This window comes from Orbicella franksi, chromosome 9 (genome assembly GCF_964199315.1).
Source record: "Orbicella franksi chromosome 9, jaOrbFran1.1, whole genome shotgun sequence".
Lineage (NCBI taxonomy): Eukaryota > Metazoa > Cnidaria > Anthozoa > Scleractinia > Merulinidae > Orbicella > Orbicella franksi.
Window position 1 is genome coordinate 1487018 of NC_138153.1, and position 13164 is coordinate 1500181.

At 37.0% G+C, this 13164-nt stretch overlaps 1 long non-coding RNA gene across 1 annotated transcript; it reads left to right on the forward strand.

Moving 5' to 3' along the window:
• Positions 1 to 3841: 3841 nt before the first annotated feature.
• On the forward strand, positions 3842 to 12919 carry LOC145497721 (uncharacterized). The gene is made up of 3 exons (XR_014050712.1): positions 3842 to 3959; positions 4290 to 4369; positions 12733 to 12919. It is a non-coding gene; the product is annotated as an uncharacterized LOC145497721 (long non-coding RNA).
• Positions 12920 to 13164: the final 245 nt, after the last annotated feature.

The window sequence follows — 13164 nt, forward strand, 5'->3', positions numbered from 1 at the left end:
AGTAGCGAATAGTCGCGAATAGCGAATAGTGCGAATAGTACGAATAGTCTCGAATAGTGCGAATAGCGGCGAACAGTCTCGAATAGTGGCGAACAGTCGCGAATAGTGGCGAATAGTGGACAAATAGTGGCAAATAGTGGGGAATTTGCCAAATTGGGGGAATTTGGTACCCAATTTTCCCGCTAAAAAGCATAGATGCTTATCAGTACAAAATGTGTTTCTAAACGTAATTTCTTCTGTTTTCACCGCCGCAAAAGCGTAGATACGTCTTTATTAGGTTATCCTTGTGTTTTCTGTTTTCTTACTGTCGGCCCTAGCCTAAGTCCTGAGAAGAAAAGGTAATAAATTCACTGAAATTCTCATGCTTGTTTGGATACTTAATTAACGCAAGATGTTGCTTAGATGTTGTTGTTTTTATAACCGGTTATCAGAGCAGCTCGTTTGTGTCTTTTCAGTTGATAAACTAATCACAGAGCACTTACCTCACATTCGTATTTTATTGTGTTTTTTTTTTCACGTGATCAGTTTCAACGAACCCAGATCAGTGCTGACCTAAATCGTTGACTATTGACGACTATTCGCCACTATCCGTGACTGTTCGCCACTATTCGCTATTTGCTATTCGAACTTTTTTAGACACCCTGCTAAAGGTCGGGAAATGGTCAGGAAAAAGACATTTTCCCTATGAAAAAGGATTTGTTAAAAACTTGTCAGTCAATGAATGGGTGGAAAGGAGGGCTACCCCCTGACAGCAGGCTAGAAACCGTTACTATATCTGTTATTTATTTGGTTAGAGAAATTTTATTTTTATCAAGGGAAAGTCAGAGAAAAGCATTGTTCTGGACCTCTAGTTTTGTCTCTGACTCAAATCCTTGCATTGTGGGTAACAAATCATGTTTGGAATTCAAGACAAAATTGATGTTAAATACATTTATCAGAATTATTTTTGATATGTTTATATTTTTCGCTTTTACACAATTTTACAGTCCCAGTGTTGTCACCAAATAGTCCGAGCACGCCTTCCGTGCCTATCTTGGTGAATACCTCACACCTTCAGTTTTCAGGGCTTGGCTCTGTAAAATGCCAACACAACTGAGAATAAGACACGTTGTGCATTTAAAACGCGGCGATGAATTTCAAGCTCCCGAAGACACATGTTCAGTCTTTCCTTGGGGTTTTTAGTGATATCACAGAGGACTTCAAGAGTCAACTTCTTGAAAACTATTCAACGAATTTCATTTGAAATACCTGTACTTGTTTAGAAGAAAATAACTGGCGACTGAGTGCGTGCCTTATTTGATATTTTTTAAATTGATATCATTGTATGCTCTATTGTTTGACGCACAGAAATCTCAATGAAATATTCTGATGCAGCAAACACTTTTCTAGCGGGTGGAATGAATTTTAATCGTGTATGTAAGGAAGTCTCAAAGGACATCCCGTTCATTTTAGTGTCAGAAACCGTCGTGTCATGTGAACGTGAACCAGCATCTTCGTCGATGTACGAACTCACCTTCGCAGATAAGTGTACGCTTTCGTTTTCTCTTTTCATGTCCTTGTTAGCTTTTCGCTTCGTTTCGCTACGCCTGTGCTTTCTCGCAGTTTAGTGGTTTAGTACAACTATTTCGTTGAGCAATTTTTTACGTCCACACAGTGAAAAAATTGTTGAATACTGGGAGGGTGTGAAACTTTCGGAATAAAGAATTACTAAGTTCGTGTAGACAAACACATCGGAATAGCAGGTTTGAAAGTTTCTTATTGAATACCACATTTCAGAAATAAGTTAATTTACTAGCTCTCTCGTTCGTCGTTTTTGTACCTGTTTTATGTTGTCCACGGCGCGTCTGAATTGCAGGTCACATTCCACAGGTCAGAGCACAGGTCACTGTGCTACAGATAAATAAACAGCACCAAGATTCAGTCTCTTAGCCCTAATTAAACCTAGCACTCTGCGAAAATGTTGATTTAGATCGAGGGGAAACTTTTGGCATAGTTATTCATCAGTAGAGTAGCGATTTCTACTCTTGACCTGTGGAATGTGACCTGTGTTTTAGACCCGGCTTGTTGTCCATTGCTCTGATGCTCTGAGTTGCTAAGGGTGTGAAGATCTGACTGACTTAATATCAACAGTTTTAAAGTTACGTCAATAATATTTCCTGAGCATTTAAATTATTTTCTCATGCAGGAACAGTTTGTCTCAATACAATCGCTGAGCTAACTGCTCGTGAAGGTTTTAATTGGAGTTTAATTTAGTCAGTTTTACTTTGGGAGCGATTTTGTTGAGTTGTTATACAGCCATCTTTGTCCTTTACTTCAGGAGTGATTTCTGATACATTTTCGGGTAAGTAATATCAAAATATTGCGTTAGAATTTCAGACATAAAGGCAGATTTGTGTTATAATTGTCTTTGTGGTTATTGTTCATTTATCTTCATGTTTTCATAATTGTTTACATTTTCGTGAAATCAGAAATTACTTGACGAATAGCACCAATTTTGAACAAACTTGCTTTGAATTCTGGCGAGAACATTAAAACTACCTCACTTCAAATAAAATAATTCTAGGAGAACATTAAGAAATTTGTTAATGCAGCCGATATGGACAGATGTTACGTTATATGGCCGGTTTCTAACTACCGAACAGATTGACCTACTGAATATATTTTTTGACAGTTTTCTCTCTCCTTCTGGCACCAGACGAACAGAGGGGTATCCGAAAGAAATGTAACCATTATGAGCAGCCGTGTTCAGCTTTGGAGCTCCGTTCTCTCCTTATCAGCCTCTTCATGTTGCGATCAACTCCAATTTCAGGTAAATTCTAGGTTTTGTTTTATCTTTATTTTACACGTATCATCTGACCTTGTTGCAAAGTCTGATTTAAAAGTTGTGACTAAGATAGCTATGACGATAAATGCATTGTTATGGTTCAGTTTGACCCTTAATACAATTTGATAACTTTTTTGTTCTAGTGTATGATAAAAATCTTTTTGGATTGCAGGTTGTAGTTCTTGGGCTCTAGCGCAACCTGGAAGTTGACTATAGGAAATGAGTGATTTCAGATAAGTACATCGTAGTTTTGTTATTTGTTCGTGGTTTTCCTGGTAAACGATTTAATTCGGAGCAAGATTGATCGGAATACAATATACCACCAGAATCCCAGACCTGACACGTTTGTACGCAGTAAATTTTCTAAGCGAAAAGAAAGCCAGCCTGTGTTAACAGGGCAGGATTTCTGGGAAGTCGGTTAACGCTCACCCAGGATTAAAACTTAACCAAATTATAACTTTTTCCTCTATACAAATGTGTTTTGCAGTTTTGTTTTGTGTATAGGGTGATTATTAAAACTCAAAGCAGAAGGCCAAACAATATGCAGAAAACCTCACCGCAAAGTTACTAAACTCAAATCAAAATTCTATCTTTTTCTGAGTCAGCTTAATCGGGCTTTGAGCAACCCGGCCCAGGAGCTACGCTTTTAGGCTAGCCTAAATCTATATATTAACTGTGTCATTCCAAGTATCCTGTAGATAAATCTAATCGGGAGTGGTGAAAGATGAAATTTTGATCCTGTGGTGAGCGTGGGACAAAGAATTGAACATCTCAGTCCGTGACGGGATTCGAACCCATAAACTCTTAGATACCGGTTGGGCAATGAGGAATTGTTCTGATGTCCGAACGAATTCTTAAAAGTAACACGATTGCGAGAGATTTGTTCATCAATTTCAGTAAAGTAATGCTTTAGAAAAGCACTGTAAATGTGCATTTAGGGGCAAATATTCGAAATTAACACAACTGGAGATCCGATAGTCGTTGAAAAGTAATTTGATTTGTTGTTTTTTGCTCTTTTTATCACCAGGTTAAATGCAAACATCGTTTCAATAGAAAGTGTAGCCATGCTAGATCAAAGTGTGTAAGCTCTCGACGCCTGGCTCACGTTGACAGCCATTGAAAACACCTTTTTCAGGTAAGTCGTTTTCTTCTCTGTTTACCATTGAACGGTTTCAGTCCAAAGAGTGATCAGAGCCTGCCCATATAAATGCCTTCCTGACCCTTTTTATAAGTATCTCAGTTGGAGAGAAAATATTGGAATCAGGATATACCGTCACTAGCAAGAAAAATTTTACTTGAAAATTGGAGACTTGTCCAGTGACATAATGGAATCAAAGTTAACAGAATAAAACAACATGCTGGTGTTAATTATTATAACTTTCGTAAGAACATTGTGAAAACATAAGTGTTAAGTGATACAATCAATATTAACCAGCTATTTTGCTGATGTTTCCTTTCTTTCTAGGTTGAATGCCCTTTCAAAGAAATATGTAGTCATTTTGGATTGCAGTGTACTGGCTCTTGGAAATATCTTACTTCAGATAAGTCGCTTTCTTGTTTCTCTACAGTCGTTTACCATTAACGGATTCAGTCCAAGAGTGATCAAAATATAATCTCATCGTACCTCGCTGCGTTGTCAAGTATGTTACAAAGAAAATGTTTCCAAATTCATAAACTAAGAACAAAAGAAATGTATGACAATCAATTGGGAAAATTAATATTTTGAGTTTGAGACTGAAGTGCATGAAAGGTTGAACACCGCAATTTATTATTTTAAAGGACAACTTGAAACGGCCGAATATTCTCCGCAATGCAAAATTGAAGTGCTTTTTCCTGACATTTTGAATTCAAATTTAACAGAATAAAAACGTGGTGGTGGTACTAGTAATTGTTACAAATTTATTTTGATATAAACATCGTGAAAAACAAAGATTCTAAAGTAGCATTTCAGCTTACTCTCGGCTTGGCTTTGCGAACGAAGATTTAAGGAAGTGATCCACTTATGCTGCAGACAGAGAACCATGTACGACAATTTACGAGAACAATTCCAGTTTAATAGTACGATGATAATTTGCAGTGCGAACAATGCTTTACTTATACGAGGCCGCAAATGAACTTTAAAGGCAATTCATTTAGAGAAGGAATTGCTCAAAATCAAATGTGTTTTAAAATAGTATTGTCAGGCATTCAAGAACGAACAGCAACTTAATTTATAACGACTGATAGAGCTCATGACTTTATCGGCGTGACAATCCTAATTGTGCTTTTGTAAACACGATCGTTTTTTGGTCATCAATGTTCGAAGCTTGACCAAAATCTATATAAACATGCACTACTTTTTCGTCTGTATAACTTGATATAAGTACAATGTTAAACATGGAAGTGAATGAAAATATCATCGCCTAGGGCAAATTAGTGTCTTGCTACACCGTTTGATATGGAAAATTAACGTTTAGAACAGAAAACAGAATTAATTTTTCAGGTGGTTGAAAATATTTACGAGCGTTGTTTGGTTTCGATACGTACTTGCATGTGTCCGGGCACAAGTGCGCTCAAGCCTTGAGAGAAATGTCATGTTTTCGAAGTAGCGATGTTTCACTGACATGGATTTCAAAGTGTAGTTTGAGTATTTTCTTTTTCTCAAGAAAACACCAGTTTGTTGCATGTGAATAAAGTTTTTGTGTCGGTATCCAAACAAACAACAAACAAATAACATTCCAGCTAGAATAAATATGTGACGCTAGTCTCGCAGGGTAGCTGAAATGATAAATTGAAGTAATGGTCAATATATTTTAAAACAAACAGCCCCCCAAAAAAATGGACCCTGAGAAAAATAGATAAATAAAACAAGTACACAGTTCAAAAGGTGTCAAAACTACTGTTTTCACATATGAAATGTAATAGTGAAATGGAAAATAGATAAAATACAATCGAAAAATTTAGAAAGCCTTAAATTTACATAGTATGTAAATTGCTGCACGCGCAGTTTCCCGCTTCCTTGGAATGTCGTTTTCAGTAAAAAATAAACTATCTTCAATCTAAGCAGGAGCCATAACCGGGGACGGAGACCGTAAGTCTCGGGATCTGCGCGCACCTAATGACATGGGGCACTTTTGCTATTTTTAGAACAAATTGCGCCACCCTGACGACATACATCCGCGCGGATCCACGCACATGTCGTGGGTTCTCGCGTAGATGTTGTCTAAAGAATAAAGTTTATGTAAGAGATCACTCTACTCTGGTATCGAAGTAATTTGTGAATTTCTCAAACAGTGCTTAATCATAACCAAAACCTTTTTTTGATAGTGTCTTATCATTTCTGCTCGTTTGGCATGTTTGCAAAAGTTTTTGGAAGGAAAGTCTGACGCGTACACAGTCCGGGATCGTTATCAGATTTGATAACCTCGACCAAAACAAACCATTAACCAATCGCTGCACAAGTTTTCGTTCACGTGACATTATTTGGTAGCAACAGTGTATAATTCAATATGGCGGTCGACGGAGCGCTGTGATGAAAGGAGTTACTTTTTTGACAACATCACAATGCAATTTCATTTAATTAATTGTATGTTTGCTTCACAATAGGTTACTGGATTATGGAATAGAAACAGAGATGTATGGAAGAAAACTGTCTTTGTCCAAAAGCTATTGCGAAAAGTTTCATTTTCAGATCGACACCGTATAATACTTGTTCCGAGTAAAAACACACGAAGGTAGACAACAGTTATTCTGTTCACAAAAGCGTTGTTTATTGATACTAATATGATAGCTTCTAATTTCACTCAGTCTTCATTTTCTTGGTAGTTGGTGAAGCTGGCTGTTCAACAGTCTGTATAAAATATAAACGAAACACCAACAGTAAATACATCTTGAGTTCACAAATTGACAATGAACAAGTTGCTTCTATATTCCAAGCGGAGAGCTGTAACTGAATTTCGTTCAATTTGCATGAGCGAAGCGTGTGCTTAGGACCGAAACATCTCCTACTATGAGTCATCACTATGAAATGGAAATAACAGTATCGAAACAGTTCGCGACCCTCCCTCTGTCGACTTTCTGTCCAGATATACTGAAGATAGAATAGCTTACCTCGATGGCCATATCCCATCCCTCGCCTAATTCCATTTCTGCGATTGCTAATTCAATCCCCTCCGCCGTGCTGTACATTTCGTTTCCATCTTCGTTGTGGGCTCGCCTGATATGGTTCTGGCACAACAACAAAAATATAGCACGTATATTTACTTTAATTCGTGATACACCTCCGTTCAGTGGAATGGGTACATGCAGCACTTTATGTCGTGAGATGTGACAGTAAACTTGGAAGTCTTGGCATTTCCGGAAAAAAATTGTTTTAGTTGTAGATCAGTAGTCTATTGTTGTGCATTCGGTGATATGGAAAAAAGCTTTTAATGACCGATTCATATAAAAGAAACTATAATTCACGTAATATGTTTTCGTACCATAGTTCACTCGCTAAATCCAACAATAAGCTTCATTATATAACGACTGGTGTGCCAGAAAACTGACCTAGTTTGGCCGGCATTTCCGGAAAATATTTCAGGACCGCGAGTTGTTGAAATTGACTCTAAAATATAGGCAACTTACCCTCTAATGTGATTGCCGATTTTCCGGCAGTCCGAAAGGTGTTTTAGTTCCCTGTTTAAGAAGTATTGCACCGGGCCTATCTGTCTTTCAGCAACTTCTCTCGAAGTGTAATTTTGCTTAGCGCTCTTGGATACCAGACTGTGGCACGTCTAGAAGTGTCTCGGGTATTTCTCTAATTTCTGGCAAAACACAACGAAGTGCGAACGGGTCTTTGTTTCCAATTTTCAGGAAGGACATGAAAAGGAGTTCCTTCTGGCCCTTTGATTTTGAACTCATGGTAACCCTTCAAAAGAAAATAAACAACTAATGTTAGATTCGCAAGTGGTTTCCCGACCACCTGGACTGCCGTACCATGAATCGAGCGACTCACTAAGAGCTATAATTTTTTCTGAAGGGGCTTAGATGATTTATGTAAGTTACTTACATTACTTAGTTGCTATTTTGATTATATGGGTACCAGCATCCGCCATCTCAATACCTAGGAACACATCAATTACAGCTGTAAATATGGCCGCCGTTACGAACAACACATCGCAAATCAAAATACCCCCGCGCACTTTTTTCACAGATCGTGCACAACACTACAAACACGTTAAATCCCAAGAATATGGCGTGAAGATTAACGACATATTTTTTTGTTACTTTCGCAAAAATCTCCAAGTAACTTAAATCTAATGACAAAATGAAAAACATACCTGGTTTGGATGCAAAATTGCAAGCGCTGTTTCACTTTACGAGTAGCATTTTACATCGTTTACGCTGGTCTTCAACTGCCATCTTCAAAACACGCGAGGCTCCTTCTTTTCTAGTAATTATCGAATAGAATTATGGGTAAATTACCCAAGTATAATCGAACAAATAACGAGCAAAGCGAAGTGAATACGAAAATTCCCGGTTTTTGAAATGGCCGCCATGTTGTGACGTCACATGGTTATCAAATCTGATAACGATCCCGGACTGGTACAAGTAGCTCCAGGGCGTGCACTTTAAAGTCCGAGTCGCTGTTTTCAATTGTAGCTAATTGTCAACAAATCTTGACAAAGATTTCTTTCGTTATCTTTTGTGCTGAGATTCTGCAACAATTTTCAACGTAGTGAAATTTTACACAGCTGCGAAAATAAAATACAAGGAGTTTTGATAACTCGGCCAACAAAATCGAGATCGTTATTCGAGTTGATTAAAGAAAGCGTCATCGTAACTTTGCTGACTATTCCAGCTGTATTCACATATTTTCAGCTAAGCAGTTTAATATGTTCTCAAACATTTATCAACTTGAACATATTTAACAACTACAGATATTATTGCGGAAGTCCAATTTGTCATGTTTACTGACTGTACAAAACACGCATCGGCGGGCGCTCTTATTCATCGACAACAGACAATTTATTGAATTTTTACACAAACAAAGCCTAGCCGTATCTACAGACGTAAACTTATTGGGCCTTGAAGAAATATCAAGCGTTGCTTACAATTCAGGTGAAATGCAAACTTGCAATTTTTTACTACTTTTCGGTGGCGATATAGACTCTGGCGAAATCCCCGCAAGCGTGTGGCAAGAGGAGGGAAACTTTGAAATCCTAAAACGCTGCAATATCCAAATTTTTCCAACTAGTTTTTTGCTGTGTTACGGAAAAGCTGTTAATCTTCAGCATATGTGAAATTTAGAGTGGAGTAATGTGGAACTCTTGTAAAAGAAGCAGTGGAACACAACTTGGTCTGAGTGATATAAAACTGGACATACCTAAATTCGACACCGTCTTACTTCACTCGAATTGGAGCAGCTTACGACGAAAATACATAAACGTATTGAGTTGTGGGCCAAAAGCATAAAACATGTCGGGAATTTCGGATGCCATTTCCCCCGAGCTACAACCGCAAAAATCCTCGCAGCATGTACGCGCGCTTTCCGCACACGATGGCGCAATTTGTTCTAAAAATAGAAAAAATTGTCCCATACCATAGGGACAGCCCCAATACTAGAAATGGCGTGTGCTTACGGTCTCCGTCCCCGATTATGGCTCTTGATCTAAGCTCATTTTAGCAACTCAGTGTATGATTTTCACATCGATTCGACATAAGGAATATTAGTACAACGTTATTCCATTGGAAAACGTTATTATCAGAAGTTAGAAACTAGTGTCACTTAGTGCAGGAACCGTGATTCTACAAGAAGTATTTATAAGCAGTATTACTGAGGAAAGGTTTCAAGACATCATTATCATTAAGGTTTAATTTTTGCTTTGGAACTTTTGAACAAACCGTTTGAATTTTAATCATATTCGTCTGTCCTTTTCATCTTTTATATGGAGTTCTTAAAAATGAAACAAATTTTAGAACATGCAAAGGGTGAAGGTTAACTGAGAGTGCCTCTTTCCATGTTCATCAAATTATAAATGTGGTATGGTAATAAAACATATATGCAGTATGTGATGATTAATCATCTAGGAATGTTAATTTTCGTGCAATAACGTGTCAGGTGAAAATGATATCGTGCTTTTGAAAAGGGCCTCCATCTTGGATTTCAAAACTTTGCAAATATGTCAAAAAGTTTGAAAACACTAAAAAATATGGCGATTCAAATTTTGTTTAATTAAGACTATGTAAAAACCTATAAAAATCTCTAAAACATAGACTTGAGCTTAGAAAAGTACACCAAAATTCATAAAACACCTTTGAATGTGCTTGTTTGCCACAGGAACGTCAAGAAAAGCAATGAACTAATTGACACAACAAAACGTTCCCTGATTGTTTTAACAAGGAGTTACCAAGTTTAGTTATTTATATTGACCTGCGTCAGTTTCCATTGTTTTCACTTTATCAAGATACTGGAAAGAGCATTGATCTAAATCCTGTTTCGAGACGCATTGGCAATAATTAAAGTGAGATAAGAAAGTACTTAAACACAATACATTTGAACATAGTTAATAGAGGGAAATGGTTATGAATCATTGCAAATTTCTTTGTTTTATGTTTTTGTTGGTTATTTGGGGGGGGGGGGGGAGGTTGATCCTGCACAAAACCTGGAAAAATACAAAAGTGGTTATGTGTGCTCATACAACTAACCAATACAAACATTGCGATTATGTATTTCATGCACAGTCTAGGAGCATAAAACAAAAAGATGTGCAGGGTCAAAGACCTTCCAACATAACTCTTAGCCTGTTTGTTTGCTTTTTTGATGTTTGCTGGGATTCTTAACCATTCCCTCTATTAACTATGATTTGAACAAATACAACTGTATTAAGGATATGCTTGAAATTGTATCGATGACCTATAAGAAACTGGAACCGAGAATCAAACACGTAACCGAGAGGAAATTTAGTCGTGGACATGTTAACAGGTCGTTAATAATTTGCAGCAGGAAATTATTTCACATTATTGCTGATAAAGGCTGTATTCTTACCCCGCATTTGTAAGTCTATTTCTCAGTTGGTCGGTAATAGCAGATCGAGTTTTGATGTTGTTTCCGAAACAATATTTGTTTTTCAACTCCTTGGCAGGCAAGTGTACTATGGTTTCTGATAGTTAAATAAGCGACGCTTTGGTAAGCAGTGAAAACACAAGGTCAATTTGCAAGGACCGACGTAACCTAATAAAAAAAGAAGTACCGGATCCTGCCCCTGTAAAGGATGTAATTGGACTTGGTGATGTCGAACTACTGACAAAAACGCTAGGCTAATAAAAAGGTTTGAGAACGACATAATCAATTCATATATTTCGAAAAGCTTAAAAAAAACGCCTAGTGCCTTGGAAAGATTGCAGAGGCTTTGTTTTTGATTTTTCAGTTTTACGTTCTTTTATCAATAATATCAATACTTTTGAAGCGTGAATCAGTGGTACCCTATTAAAAGTTAAAGGGACACAGTCAGAGACACGATCCATACTGTTGTTAACCAAATATGATACAAAAACTATTATAGGATGAGCAAAAGGTAAGCCCACTCAAAAACAGGTTTTTCAGTAAACGATTGAAAATCAAGCAAAAAATTGCGAAGATTGAAGCGGATTTCTAGATGTACTCGACGAGTATCTTTGATTTCAGGTTGAGGTGAACTTTTTCAAAGTGAGAAAACTAGTGTTCAGGTTAGCGCGGTCCCAAAGCCGACTGTGTCCCTTTAAGGATAACAAAAAAACATGAAAAACCATTTTTAACAAGAGGTGCTGTTTTTGTAAGCGATAATCCAACCAAGTATTAACACAGCGCAGCAGGCCTTAAGTTTTGTATCACTCGACTTCAGTTTGCAGAGAAATATTAAGGCACAGCCCATCCAAGGATGCGAATAAGGCAAGTGGAAATGAATATGTCAGTTTCTTTCTTAAGATTTGTTAAGTGCAGTTCAGAAAACCTGAAAAAAGACATTAAATGCAAGTCATTTCTTCCCTACTCGTTCAGATCGAGACAGAGCGTGTTGTTGATCATAAGTAAGGAAACAAGGTCGTGTCAACGTGCCAGCAGAAGTAAATAATTGCTGCAAAATTTTAACTTTGAAAATTAAATTTACAATTTTGACTTTAAAATTTCTAGGTCCAAAAATGTTTTCTAACAAAAGAATTCACAAAATCAATCAGTCTTCATAATGATTTCATGAAAACGTTTTATTGTGATCACTCTTGATCATTATGTAAGAATTAATAGCCAACAGTTATTGTGCTTGACAACGGTACAGTAATCTGTTTATCATCAGTACAAATCTAGCGGATTATACTAATGCAACACTGCATTCTGATTGGCTAAGGTATATGTATATCTTATACGATCATCCATTACTATTCAGTGGTTGAAGATTGTCTGCAAAATAGGGACATTTTTTCTCGTCTCACCGAAGTTTCGGAAGAGGATTTAGAAATATTGAATGGATAATCAAATTCTCCAGAAGACTGAAACAAGGCCATTTGCTGTCACAGCACTCGAAATTTTATAAAAAAAAAATTGATAATCGCTCGGACAAAGCTGAAAGATGGACTCAAAAGACAGTTCATTCTGCGCTCGATAACACTATGGTGACGTTTTAATGTGTAGAGATCTAATTGGCAATCATTTAGTTAGAGTTCTATATTTAAACAACTAATTTATTTTGCTTAGTATATGTTTATTTTTTTCTGAAGCCAAAAGCTAGCGTTACCTTGTGAACATTTCATTATATATGTAAGCACCGTAAGTTTATTTGGAAAGAAAATATAGAACAAGTAGGAGAGTATCGCAGAAGCACCCTCACTCCTACAGTTCATCGCATAATAATACATGTTGATTCTGCGTGACACATTCTAATGAACTGTTAATATTTGATTCGATCAACAGGTAGCCTGAGGAATAGTAAAGAAAGTGAACAATGATACACCACAGCGAACAACTGGCTAAAAGACAAACGCGGAAACACTTTCAAATAGACTCTCTTTGAGCTTGGAAATAAACTTTAAGAAAAGCACCTGTACTCCGTTTATCGTAAATCTGTCGATCCTCATAGTAAGTTACCATGGAATAGTTGATTAACAAATGAAGCGGACGTGAATATATATAATATCAAGTCTGTATGAGGGAAGAATAAAAGGATAGAGATTTTCGCAAATAGCGAAAGTAAACTTAGCTGATGTAAGGAAGGTGCAAAGAGCAAATTAAAGACTAGACTTCAATAAGCTCTTACACCTTCCTGTGATAAAATATTATTTAGAAAATAACTGTAGAAAAAAAGTATGCCGCAGAACCAGAAAGGTGAATGCGGTTAAACCTGTGTCGT